The sequence below is a fragment of the Adiantum capillus-veneris genome, chromosome 3 (assembly GCF_014529385.1).
Source record: "Adiantum capillus-veneris isolate H3 chromosome 3, ASM1452938v2, whole genome shotgun sequence".
In the NCBI taxonomy this organism is placed as follows: Eukaryota; Viridiplantae; Streptophyta; class Polypodiopsida; order Polypodiales; family Pteridaceae; genus Adiantum; species Adiantum capillus-veneris.
In genome coordinates, this window is record NC_140933.1 from 153,123,445 (window position 1) to 153,137,113 (window position 13,669).

Here is a 13,669-nt window from a genome sequence, read left to right on the forward strand (position 1 = left end):
AGTGAAGACCGGTATCACCAGGTATAGGCCCAACCTGGCAAAGCTTTGGCCTTGAGACTTATATATTGTCATACAAAAAGCCAATCTAATCAGAAACTGTCTCCGTCTAAGAACAAATGGCAACTTTGTACCATAATGCACAAAACATATTCGAGGGATGAAAACCCGAGTGCCAACCCGTGTACCTGTAATAACTTCTGCCTCCAAAACTCTGGCATGAAATGCCTTGCAAACCAAGCGTGTCCCATTACATAGATCTCGATTTGGATCAATGTTCCGTAGTAGAATGATTGGGGCATTCATCTTCAACTCCAAGCAATGTGTTGGAAATCCACCACCCAAGGTGAGACTATTTAAAAACTCCACAGAGTATAAGAAAGATCTTGCATCGAGTTTTCCACCATAGAGTCAGCACTAAACTATTACACAACATCACCTTTCATTGTGCACAGGGCCTTAGCATTGAGAATATCAACTTCAAAGTTTTTCAGAGCAAGCATGACCCGCTCTTTGAAGTATTCTGCATGGACCACATATTTATCAATTTCTAGATAGATGCAACCTATTAATACATCCAATGAAGATGAAGAAGCACCATGTGATGGGGGATTTCTATCATTTGTTCATCACGGATTGTCAAAGTCCCATTTCTTACATCCATAAGCCATTCTCTGTAGGCAGAATTTGCAACATCACCACCTCCCACACACATGTTATGTGACACTCTAAGGATCTTCACATGATTCCATAAGTGCAATCGACAAACTGTAGCATTAACAATGTCAACGCGCTCCCTGGAACACCACCGGTAAGATTTGTCCAAAATCTCCCCCAAGAAGCAACACTTTTCCACCAAATGGATTTCTTGAGCACATGATATCTTGCAAAGACCTGTCCAAAGCTTTGAAGGCATATCAATGCATCATAGGAGCTTCATCCCACACAATCAACTTGCACATTCTTAGCAATTTAGCAAGTTGACTCTGAACAGGGATATTGCATGTGCTGCAACTATGAAGGTCCAAGGGTATCTTGAATCTAGAATGTGCAGTGCATCCATTTCGCGATAGCAATGCTAAAATACCAGAAGATGCTGTGGCCAATGCAACTTCTCCTTCTCCACGCACACGTGCATGACAACAAACAATTTTACAAATAAGTTTTCCCAGTCCCTGTAGGACCATCTAGAAAAAAAAATAGCCCCACCATCAATAGTCAATCCATGCAAAATTGCCTCAAAAGCAATCCTTTGATCTTCATTTAGAGTCTGCTCCATTTCACATGACACGAATAGCTCTTGCATTGTGTCAAGGCATTGCTCTTGGAAAAGCAAGCTATTTTCATCATGTGTCACAAAGCGCTCATCAGGCATGTGAATTCCAGGAAATTCACTTAAACGTCGTCCAAAAGTACCAAGAATGTTATGCAAACCTCTCAACGCATACCCTTCAACAACTTGTATACATCCATCTAACGACTCATATCTCTTCTCCAACATGTGTTGATAGTCATCAGACAAAAAACGTCAAAATATTTCCCATAAGAGATGAGCGGAGTATGGTTCACAAAACAATAGAATGGTCACAAACAAATGTCTCAATTGCAAGCCTGTATATTTACTGCAAGCTTCCTTCATGCATCCGAACCATTCCCCATCATCTTCCAAGATACCCCTTGCAATGTATGCTACCTTGAATGTTGGAAACAATACACCATTTGTGGAGCGCAGATCCTCAAATGATTTACATCCTTTAAAAACAGTCAAAAGCAAATAGACATAATATCGTTCACCTGCAAAGGGCTGCACAAAATACATCCGCCCAATATTGTCCCTACGACGTCTCTTTGTCCATTTTTTGGAACTTGAATTCCACACCCACTTTTGAGGAAAATCAATGTACAAACTATCATTTGCATCAGGATTCTCCAAGTTGCATGTGAACCACTCTGTCAAAGTGGTCTTCTCTGCATTGTCCCTTTCCAAGACATCATTAAGTCTATCATTATCTCAAAAAGTCACCATTTGACCAACCCCAACATGGACGCTCAATGTCTGAACAACTGGTGCATCATTCTGCAAAGGATTTTCAAAAATGTTCCAGCAAGCCTCAAATGCAGATACATAGCGGCCATTCATGTACATGTCTAACTCATCAATGTTCTCCCTTTTTGCATCACGTACCGATATATGGAATATTACAGTTGCCCTATCATGCCCCTTGTAGATTTACTTATATACATACTTGACAGCTGAAATTGTAGAGCATACCTCAACATTGATATGTGCATTAAATAGTGTTGACAAAACTAGATTATATGGCACAACCCATCGATTATCAATAGTAGAACCCCTAACCTTGGCGGTGAAGCCATTGTTTCATCGCACATAAATAGGGTAGCCATTATTATCCATGCTTGTTTGCTCACAAAATGAACATGGATATTTTCTAATACACCGGCCATCAACCATGCAAGGAGATGAACTATTGAACTCATTACATGGTCCATGAATGTTACAATTAACAATGATATCATGCAGCACTTGAAATCGATTTTTATATGGCAGCTCTGCACAAACCATCTTGTCATAGTCAATTGTTGATTGAGGCTTACATCGAGGATCTAGAATCAATAATGTATGAGAATGGGGCAAGCCTATCTTTTGGAACTCCACGACAGACATGTAAGCCACCACTTTCCCAAAAATATCTTTCTTTAAGATATATTTCATCATGCTTGAGTATTTCAAGAAGAAAACCTTGGTGGTTAGGTCTGGTCAATAAGAGGAAACCTGTCCTGGAAGTAATGCCTCATTTATTTCTGGCCTTTTAGGGTTACATGTGAATGTGATACATAGGTCTGCTTTCCCTTTTGCACACACAATAGCCATTGCATCTTGATACAATTAGTACATGTGCTGAGGGCCGCCTATAAAAGATGAGGGTAAGACAATTCTTTGACCTGCAGACCGTCCAAGTACAACATCACTCCCAGACAAATGCACCATGTCAACCAAGCCTGCATACAATTATGCCCTCAATGACTACTGATTTGTACGGACCCATGCAAGACGACATTCCTCAAAGACACAATATGCATCAACCATAAATTTTTGAAGTAAACGACCCCCACAAAGCAAGCATGTCTCCGTATCAGTACGAACCTGTAGCCGGTATGGATAGTACTCTCTTTGAGTGGCACATTGTCGACCAACCAAGGCATCCAAAGGTCCATGCACATTAGCATAAGGAAGTTTGATATGCCATCCATCTTCTCCCCGTGGAAAGAGAAGAATATACAATAGTGGCATGTATGACTTGTGTAGATTCGAAATCCCTTGCAGCCTTCCATTTTGACAATGTATCACAATGTCTCAATGGCCAGCTGTTTGTACATCCCCTTGACATGGCATAATCACATCAACCTCGTTGCCAACAGGTATCAAGTACTACGTGGAAGTATTTCTATTCTCACAAATTGTCATTTTGATCTCCACACTAGGAATGTCACGTAACATTCTACCAACATTGTAGAAGGCATTCACATACGGATTACATGATTGCATCATCATTGATAATGCTTCAAGAGTGGAAAAATTCAAACCATCCAAGGCACTCATACGATTCCAAACCTCATGCTCAGTATCATATACATATATCTGTGCAAATTTTGGCACCCCTGCTTCATGTGCTAGCAAAGAACCAATTTGATGGTATACACTGCCATGTACACACAAAAGCAATATGCACCAGACCTACCCATCAATGTCTCATCAATGGTAGCTCCAAGAGATGCAAATGCCATCACACTATTGTAACTCCTGATGTTTCTTCTGAAGACCTACTCAAAGCATCACCATTATTGAGTAGCCTCTCCAATACATCTAGCGGTCTTGCAAGAGGAAAGAGGGATACTTTCCCATTTTTGCAACAATATTTTCCCATTGATGGTGTATCTTCCTTCTTCATTTCACACGGCCAAAGACGTGCACCACAAAAATCACAGAAGGAGGACATGGTTCATGTATGATTTGTAGGCAATGAGACATGTGTCAATGGTAGCACGGAAGGGTGAACAGGGTTATAGGGATAGGCATGTAGAATGCAAGCAATTCTTCCAAGTGATGTGTCATGAACATACGGGACATGTTCCTCATTTTGAGCGTCTATGAGAGGGCAAAATTGTCCATCATGTTGATGGTGCTGCTCTCTTATGTTGGAGGTGCGTTGCCTTGCCCATTGTCAATGATATCTTCTTGTTGCATCCAAACATGAAAGAGTGTGTTGTCTTCGTCCTTGTCCTTGCATGATAGTTTGCAAAGGGACTTGTGGAATAGTAACATCACCGTGGATAGAACCCTCCACATTTGTGGAGGGACTCCTACCATGACCATGGTCATTTGTTGAGCATGGCAAGGCATCACTTGGCAAGTATACCGTATGTTGTATAGCGAGTTGGTGTCTTTAATTTTGTGCAACCTTTTGGCGTGCACGCACATGAGAGGAATGACTTGGAGATTCAAGAAGACAAAGGCATGTGTCCCTTGTCCTCATAAATGCTTCTGTCAAGAAATAGAGAAAACACTAAGTTCATAATGAGTACATAAGTTTTATCATTTTAGTTACTACCACATGCAAGCATGAAATACCCTCAATACATCATAGTATTGATTAAAGTAGTGTAGTTAAGGTAGGGAAGTTCCTTATCTATACTAACTTCCAAATGCAAGCGTATAATACCCTCAACACATCACAATATCAATTGGATTAGTATACCCCAAGTAAGGAATACAGAGTGCACATGAGCTCAAGACTTGTTTGATAGATCCTTTCTATAGATTTAACAAACCTTTCCTTTCATGCATCCTCCCACTTCTTCTATCAGTAAGATATATTAAATTTAATAGATGTCATAGGATAATTAAATATGAAATGACACCATTGGAGTTGAAGACTCTTGTGAGATTTCCTGAAGGTTATTTAGCATCTCCTATCATTGGTTCTCTCTGTGATGTGAAGAACAGGTTTTTCATGGGTGCTTGCATGAAGAAGGAGAGAAAGCTTGAACCGCCCAAGTGTGGTAAGAGTGGTTTTGTTTGTTTTCTCACCCAATGTGGTAGATTGGCTTTTCCAATTCCTTCTCCAAATATTGTAGGTTGGTTCTCCCAATTCACATTGAAATAGTACGCTTAGGTATCAAGACTCATCGGCAAGTCTATCAGCATTGCTCGTATGACATTCCAAAACCTGCCCCCTCATGGGGTCTTCCTATGGTGCTACAAAATGTGCTTATCATGGCTACCTGCATGAAGAAGAAGAGGAATCTTAAAGTTTGGTAGATTGGTTATTAGAGTTTCTTGCCCCATTGCAATAGATTGGCTCTCCCAACTCCCTCTCCATTTTTGACTGCTACGCTAAGAGCAAGAGTTTCAAGGGGTCTTACTTGTCTCATGCAATATTTCTTAGAACAACCTAAATGAGGTAAGGAGCTCTATGTTTTCCATTGTAGTATGAGGAATCACTTGGGTTTCTTTTGAAATAGCAAATTCTGGGATTAGTTTTTGGCACAAATTTTCTTGACCGCCCCCCCTCTCTCTCTCTCTCTCTCTCTCTCTCTCTCTCTATATATATATATATATATATATATATATATATATATATATATACACACACACACACACACACACACACACATACATATATATGATATATACCCCCCCCCCCTCTCTCTCTCTCTCTCTCTCTATGCTTCACAATGCTAGGAATTGCATGTGCCATGTGGTTTTTTTTTTTGAAATACAGAATGCCTTTTATAGTAGGGGATGTTGAGATGAGGTTACATTTGGCCTCTTTTATCTCTCTCTCTCTCTCTCTCTCTCTCTCTCTCTCTCTCTCTCTCTCTCTATGGTGCTAGAAAACATGTTTACCATGGCTACATACATTACCAAAATACCCCTCTAATTTGTGGAAATTCCCACCTATGAATTTCAAGATCCACCTCTAAGATTTTATCTCAAGGCGATAGGACCCACAAAAGGTGATAGCACCCATGAAACTCAAAGCACCCCTGTTTTGGACGAAAGCATCCTAACTTTAGTACAATCCCACCTACGAATCTTGAGTTTTATCTCTAAATTTCACCCCAAGGTGGTATAATGCATGAAAGTCAAAGGAATTTAATGTAAAATTAACCTCCAAATATAGCAAAGGGTTGCCCTGATTGATCGTGTCCTTTGTCATCAGGGCTTTGGTAAAAAGCATTGTAGCTCTAAAAGATCGGTTTAGTGTAATCATGCCTAACAAATTTTAATATTTACCTTGAGATATTAATTTTCACCTTGAGAACACCATAAGGTGATAGCACGCATGAAAGTCTTTAATGTGAAAATCTCCAAATATAGCAAAGGGTTGCCCTAATTCATTGTGTCCTTCATCATCAATGCTTTGGGAAAAAACATTGTCGCCCTAAAAGATTGGTTTAGTGTATTCCCGCTTAACAAATTTTAATATGGGAAAATTACCAAATTACCTCTCTAATTTGTGGAAATTCGTGAAATACCCCTCAAATTTCAAAAATACCCTTGTATCTATTTTGGTAATTTTCTTCAAGATTTCCTAGTCTTTTTTTTTTTGACAATTGAGATCCGTTTTTGAGTGCTTGGCATGTAATTTGGCACAAATTACCTCGCATAAGAAGGGTTTTATGTCTAAAAATAATGAATCTTCAAAGCGTACATAACCAACTCAAATTCTAGTTTTAGCATCTTGTATGATAGCCAATCAATCTTCTTATAAAAAGCTACCAAAAAAAAAATTGTTGGAGAAATTTACTCTCTCAACCAGGGGTATTTTGGGAATTTTGGAAAATTTGAAGGACACTTTGGGAATTTATGACAAAATATTGGGGATATTTTGGAAATTTTCTTCAAGATTTCCTAGCCTTAATTCCTTTTTGACAATTGAGATCAATTTTTGAGTGCTTAGCATGTAATTTGGCACAAATTACCTTGCAGAAGAAGGCAATTATGACTCAAATTCTAGTTTTAGCATCTTGTATGATACACAATTAATCTTCCTATGAAAAGCTACAAATTTTATAATTTTTTGAGAAATTCACTCTCACAACTAGGGGTATTTTCGGAGTTTGAGGGGCATTTTGGGAATTTCCACAAAGTAGAGGGGTGTTTTGATAATTTTCCCTTTTCATGTTGACCTTAAGAAGACCATAAGGTGATTGTAAGCACGAAACCCAAAAGAAGATGCAATGGCAAAAACACCGGTTTAGAGCAATCCCAAACACGAATTACAAAGATAAATGCATCGAGAAAACCTTAAAATCTAACTTGAGAATTTATGACAAAATATTGGGGGTATTTTGGAAATTTTTGGATTTCCTAGTCTTATTTCCTTTCTGACAATTGAGATCCGTTTATGAGTGCTTAGCATGTAATTTCGCACAAATTACCTTGCAGAAGAAGGCAATTATGACTCAAATTTTAGTTTTAGCATCTTGTATGATAGACAATTAGTCTTCCTATGAAAAGCTACAAGTTTTCTAATTTTTGGAGAAATTCACTCTCACAACCAGGGGTATTTTGGGAAATTTGGAAATTTGAGGGGCATTTTGGGACTTTTCACAAATTAGAGGGGTGTTTTGGTAATTTTCCCTTTTCATGTTGACCTTAAGAACACCATAAGGTGATCGTACGCACGAAATTCAAAGGAAAATGCAATGGCAAAAAGACCGGTTTAGAGCAATTGCAAACACGAAACGCAAAGATAAATGCATCGGGAAAACCTTAAAATCTAACTTGAGAATTTATGACAAAATATTGGGGGTATTTTGGAAATTTTCTTCAAGATTTCCTAGTCTTAATTACTTTTTGACAATTGAGATCCGTTTTTGAGTGCTTACCATGTAATTTGGCACTCATTACCTCGCAAAAGAAGGCAATTACGGCTCAAATTCTAGTTTTAGCATCTTTTATGATAGACAATTAGTCTTCCAATGAAAAGCTACATATTTTCAAGAAATTCACTCTCACAACCAGGGGTATTTTGGGAACTTTGGAAATTTGAGGGGCATTTTGGGAATTTCCACAAATTAGATGGGTGTTTTGGTAATTTTCCCTTTTCATGTTGACCTTAAGAACACCATAAGGTGATCGCACACACGAAACCCAAAGGAAAATGCAATGGAAAAAAGACCAGTTTAGAGCAATCGCAAACACAAAATGCAAAGATAAATGCATCGGGAAAACCTTGAAATCTAACTTGAGAATTTATGATACAATATTGGGGGTATTTTGGAAATTTTCTTCAAGATTTCCTAGTCTTAATTCCTTTTTGACAATTGAAATCCGTTTTTGAGTGCTTAGCATGTAATTTGGCACTAATTACCTCGCAGAAGAAGGCAATTATGACTCAAATTCTAGTTTTAGCATCTTGTATGATAGACAACTAGTCTTCCTATGAAAAGCTACATATTTTCTAATTTTTGGAGAAATTCACTCTCACAACCAGGGGTATTTTGGGAATTTTGGAAATTTGAGGGGCATTTTGGGAATTTCCACAAATTAGAGGGGTGTTTTGATAATTTTCCCGTTTCATGTTGACCTTAAGAACACCATAAGGTGATCGTACGCACGAAATTCAAAGGAAAATGCAATGGAAAAAAGACCGGTTTAGAGCAATTGCAAACACGAAACGCAAAGATAAATGCATCGGGAAAAGCTTAAAATCTTACTTGAGAATTTATGACAAAATATTGGGGGTGTTTTGGAAATTTTCTTCAAGATTTCCTAGTTTTAATTCCTTTTTGACAATTGAGATCCGTTTTTGAGTGCTTAGCATGTAATTTGACACTAATTACCTCGCAAAAGAAGGCAATTACAGCTCAAATTCTAGTTTTAGCATCTTTTATGATAGACAATTAGTCTTCCTATGAAAAGCTACATATTTTGGAGAAATTCACTCTCACAAACAGGGGTATTTTGGGAACTTTGGAAATTTGAGGGGCATTTTGGGAATTTCCACAAATTAGATGGGTGTTTTGGTAATTTTCCCTTTTCATGTTGACCTTAAGAACACCACAAGGTGATCGCACGCATGAAACCCAAAAGAAAATGCAATGGCAAAAAGACCAGTTTAGAGCAATCGCAAACACGAAATGCAAAGATAAATGTATCGGGAAAACCTTAAAATCTAACTTGAGAATTTATGACAAAATATTGGGGGTATTTTGGAAATTTTCTTCAAGATTTCCTAGTCTTAATTCCTTTTTGACAATTGAGATCCGTTTTTGAGTGCTTAGCATGTAATTTGGCACTAAGTACCTCGCAGAAGAAGGCAATTATTACTCAAATTCTAGTTTTAGCATCTTGTCTGATAGACAACTAGTCTTCCTATGAAAAGCTACATATTTTCTAATTTTTGGAGAAATTCACTCTCACAACCAGGGGTATTTTGGGAATTTTGGAAATTTGAGGGGCATTTTGGGAATTTCCACAAATTAGAGGGGTGTTTTGGTAATTTTCCCTTTTCATGTTGACCTTAAGAACACCATAAGGTGTTTTGGTAATTTTCCCTTTTCATGTTGACCTTAAGAACACCATAAGGTGATCTTACGCACGAAATTCAAAGGAAAATGCAATGGCAAAAAGCTGGTTTAAAGCAATTGCAAACACGAAACGCAAAGATAAATGCATCGGGAAAACCTTAATTTTTAAATTGAGAATTTATGACAAAATATTGGGGGTATTTTGGAAATTTTCTTCAATATTTCCTAGTCTTTATTCCTTTTTACAATTCTGATCCGTTTTTGAGTGCTTAGCATGTTAATTTGGCCACTAATTACTTCGCCAAAAAGAATGCAATTACGGCTCTAATTTCTAGTTTTGCATCTGATTTATGATAGGACAATTAGTTCTTCCTATGAAAAGCTAATATTTTTGGAGGAAAATTCACTCTCACAACCAGGGGTTTATTTGGGAATTTTGGAAATTTTGAGGGGCATTTTGGGAATTTCCACAAATTAGAGGGGTGTTTTGGTAATTTTCCCTTTTCATGTTGACCTTAAGAACACCAAAGGTGATCGTACGCACGAAATTCAAAGAAAATGCAATGGCAAAAAGACCGGTTTGAGCAATTGAAAACACGAAAAGCAAAGATAGATAAATGCATCGGGAAAACCTTAAAATTTAAATTGAGAATTTATGACAAAATATTCGGGGTATTTTGGAAATTTTCTTCAATATTTCCTAGTCTTAATTCCTTTTTCACAATTGAGATCCGTTTTTGAGTACGTAGCATGTAATTTGGCACTAATTACCTCGCAAGAGAAGGCAATTACGGCTCTAATTCTAGTTTTATCATCTTTTATGATAGACAATTAGTCTTCCTATGAAAAGCTACATATTTTGGAGAAATTCACTCTCACAACCAGGGGTATTTTGGGAACTTTGGAAATTTGAGGGGCATTTTGGGAATTTCCACAAATTAGATGGGTGTTTTGGTAATTTTCCCTTTTCATGTTGACCTTCAGAACACCATAAGGTGATCGCACATACGAAACCCAAAGGAAAATGCAATGGCAAAAAGACCGGTTTAGAGCAATTGCAAACACGAAACGCAAAGATAAATGCATCGGGAAAACCTTAAAATTTAAATTGAGAATTTATGACAAAATATTGGGGGTATTTTGGAAATTTTCTTCAAGATTTCCTAATCTTAATTCCTTTTTGACAATTGAGATCCGTTTTTGAGTGCTTACCATGTAATTTGGCACTAATTACCTCGCAAAAGAAGGCAATTACGGCTCTAATTCTAGTTTTAGCATCTTTTATGATAGACAATTAGTCTTCCTATGAAAAGCTACATATTTTGGAGAAATTCACTCTCACAACCAGGGGTATTTTGGGAACTTTGGAAATTTGAGGGGCATTTTGGGAATTTCCACAAATTAGATGGGTGTTTTGGTAATTTTCCCTTTTCATGTTGACCTTAAGAACACCAGAAGGTGATCGCACACACGAAACCCAAAGGAAAATGCAATGGCAAAAAGACCGGTTTAGAGCAATTGCAAACACGAAACGCAAAGATAAATGCATCGGGAAAACCTTAAAATCTAGCTTGAGAATTTATGACAAAATATTGGGGGTATTTTGGAAATTTTCTTCAAGATTTCCTAGTCTTAATTCCTTTTTGACAATTGAGATCCGTTTTTGAGTGCTTAGCATGTAATTTGGCACTAATTACCTCGCAGAAGAAGGCAATTATGACTCAAATTCTAGTTTTAGCATCTTGTTTGATAGAGAACTAGTCTTCCTATAAAAAGCTACATATTTTCTAATTTTTGGAGATATTCACTCTCACAACCAGGGGTATTTTGGGAAATTTGGAAATTTGAGGGGCATTTTGGGAATTTCCACAAATTAGAGGGGTGTTTTGGTAATTTTTGCTTTTCATGTTGACCTTAAGAACACCATAAGGTGATCGTACGCACGAAATTCAAAGGAAAATGCAATGGCAAAAAGCTGGTTTAAAGCAATTGCAAACACGAAACGCAAAAATAAATGCATCGGGAAAACCTTAAAATTTAAATTGAGAATTTATGACAAAATATTGGGGGTATTTTGGAAATTTTCTTCAATATTTCCTCGTCTTAATTCCTTTTTTACAATTGAGATCCGTTTTTGAGTGCTTAGCATGTAATTTGGCACTAATTACCTCGCAGAAGAAGACAATTATGACTCAAATTCTAGTTTTAGCATCTTGTATGATAGACAACTAGTCTTCCTATGAAAAGCTACATATTTTGGAGAAATTCAGTCTCACAACCAGGGGTATTTTGGGAATTTTGGAAATTTGAGGGGCATTTTGGGAATTTCCACAAATTAGAGGGGTGTTTTGGTAATTTTCCCTTTTCATGTTGACCTTAAGAACACCATAAGGTGATCGTACGCACGAAATTCAAAGGAAAATGCAATGGCAAAAAGCTGGTTTAAAGCAATTGCAAACACGAAAAGCAAAGATAAACCCATCGGGAAAACCTTAAAATCTAACTTGAGAATTTATGACAAAATATTGGGGGTATTTTCTTCAAGATTTCCTAGTCTTAATTCCTTTTTGACAATTGAGATCCGTTTTTGAGTGCTTAGCATGTAATTTGGCACTAATTACCTCGCAAAAGAAGGCAATTATGACTCAAATTCTAGTTTTAGCATCTTGTATGATAGACAATTAGTCTTCCTATGCTACAAATTCTCTAAATTTTGAAGAAATTCACTCTCACAACCCCCTAGGGCTATTTTGGGAATTTTGGAAATTTGAGGGGCATTTTGGGAATTTCCACAAATTAGAGGGGTGTTTCGGTAATTTTCCCTTTTCATGTTGACCTTAAGAACACCATAAGGTGATCGCACGCACAAAACCCAAAGGAAAATGCAATCGCAAAAAGACCGGTTAAGAGAAATCACAAACACAAAACGCAAAGATAAATGAATCGGGAAAACCTTAAAATCTAATTTGAGGGTTGTCGTTCGTCGCCCTAAATCCACTCACTCCCGCCTCGATCGCTTGCCGCTTACCTTCGCTAGTCGCTTGCCAATTGCCTTCAGCCGGTTGTCTTTTCCGCTCGTGAAGTCCCTCCCTACCACTCTCTCTCTCTCTCTCTCTCTCTCTATCTCTCTCTCTCTCACACACACACACACACACACACACACACACACACAAGCACCCGACCTCCATCCTAGTCTTAATTCCTTTTTGACAATTGAGATCCGTTTTTGAGTGCTTGGCATGTAATTTGGCACAAATTACCTCACAGAAGAAGGCAATTATGACTCAAATTCTAGTTTTAGCATCTTGTATGATAGACAATTAATCTTCCTATGAAAAGCTACAAATATATTCTAACTTTGGGAGAAATTCACTCTCACAACCAAGGGTATTTTGGGAATTTTTGAAATTTGAGGGGCATTTTTGAAATTTCGACAAATGAGAGGGGTGTTTTGGTAATTTGCCCTCTTCATTTTGACCTTACGAACACCATAAGAAATGAAACGGCACAAATTACCTCGCAGAAGAAGGCAATTATGACTTTTCATTTTGACCTTAAGAAATGAAAAGGCACGAATTACCTCCCAGACGAAGGCAATTATGACTCAAATTCTAGTTTTAGCATCTTGTATGATAGACAATTAGTCTTCCTATGAAAAGCTACTAATTTTCTATTTTCTAGAGAAATTCACTCTCACATATTTTGGGAATTTTGGAAATTTGAGAGGCATTTTGCGAATTTCCACAAATCAGAGGATGTTTTGGTAATTTTCCCTTTTCAACGGCAAAAAGACCGGTTTAGAGCAAGTGTAAACATGAAACGCAAAGATAAATAATGCATCAAGAAAACCTTAAAGTCTAACTTGAGGGTTGGCATTCGTTCCGCCTCCCACGCTTGCCGCTTGCCTTTGCTAGTCACTTGCCGATTGCCTTCACCTCGTCTTTGCCGGTTGCCTTCGCCACTCATCTTCGCCGATTGCCTTCGTCGCTCGTGATGTTCACGTCTTGCTCACTTGGCCAAAGAAGGACCACCAATTTTGGAATGGCAAGGAGTCCCTCCCCACCTCTCTCTCTCTCTCTCTGTCTCTCTCTCTCTCTCTCTCGCAAGCACT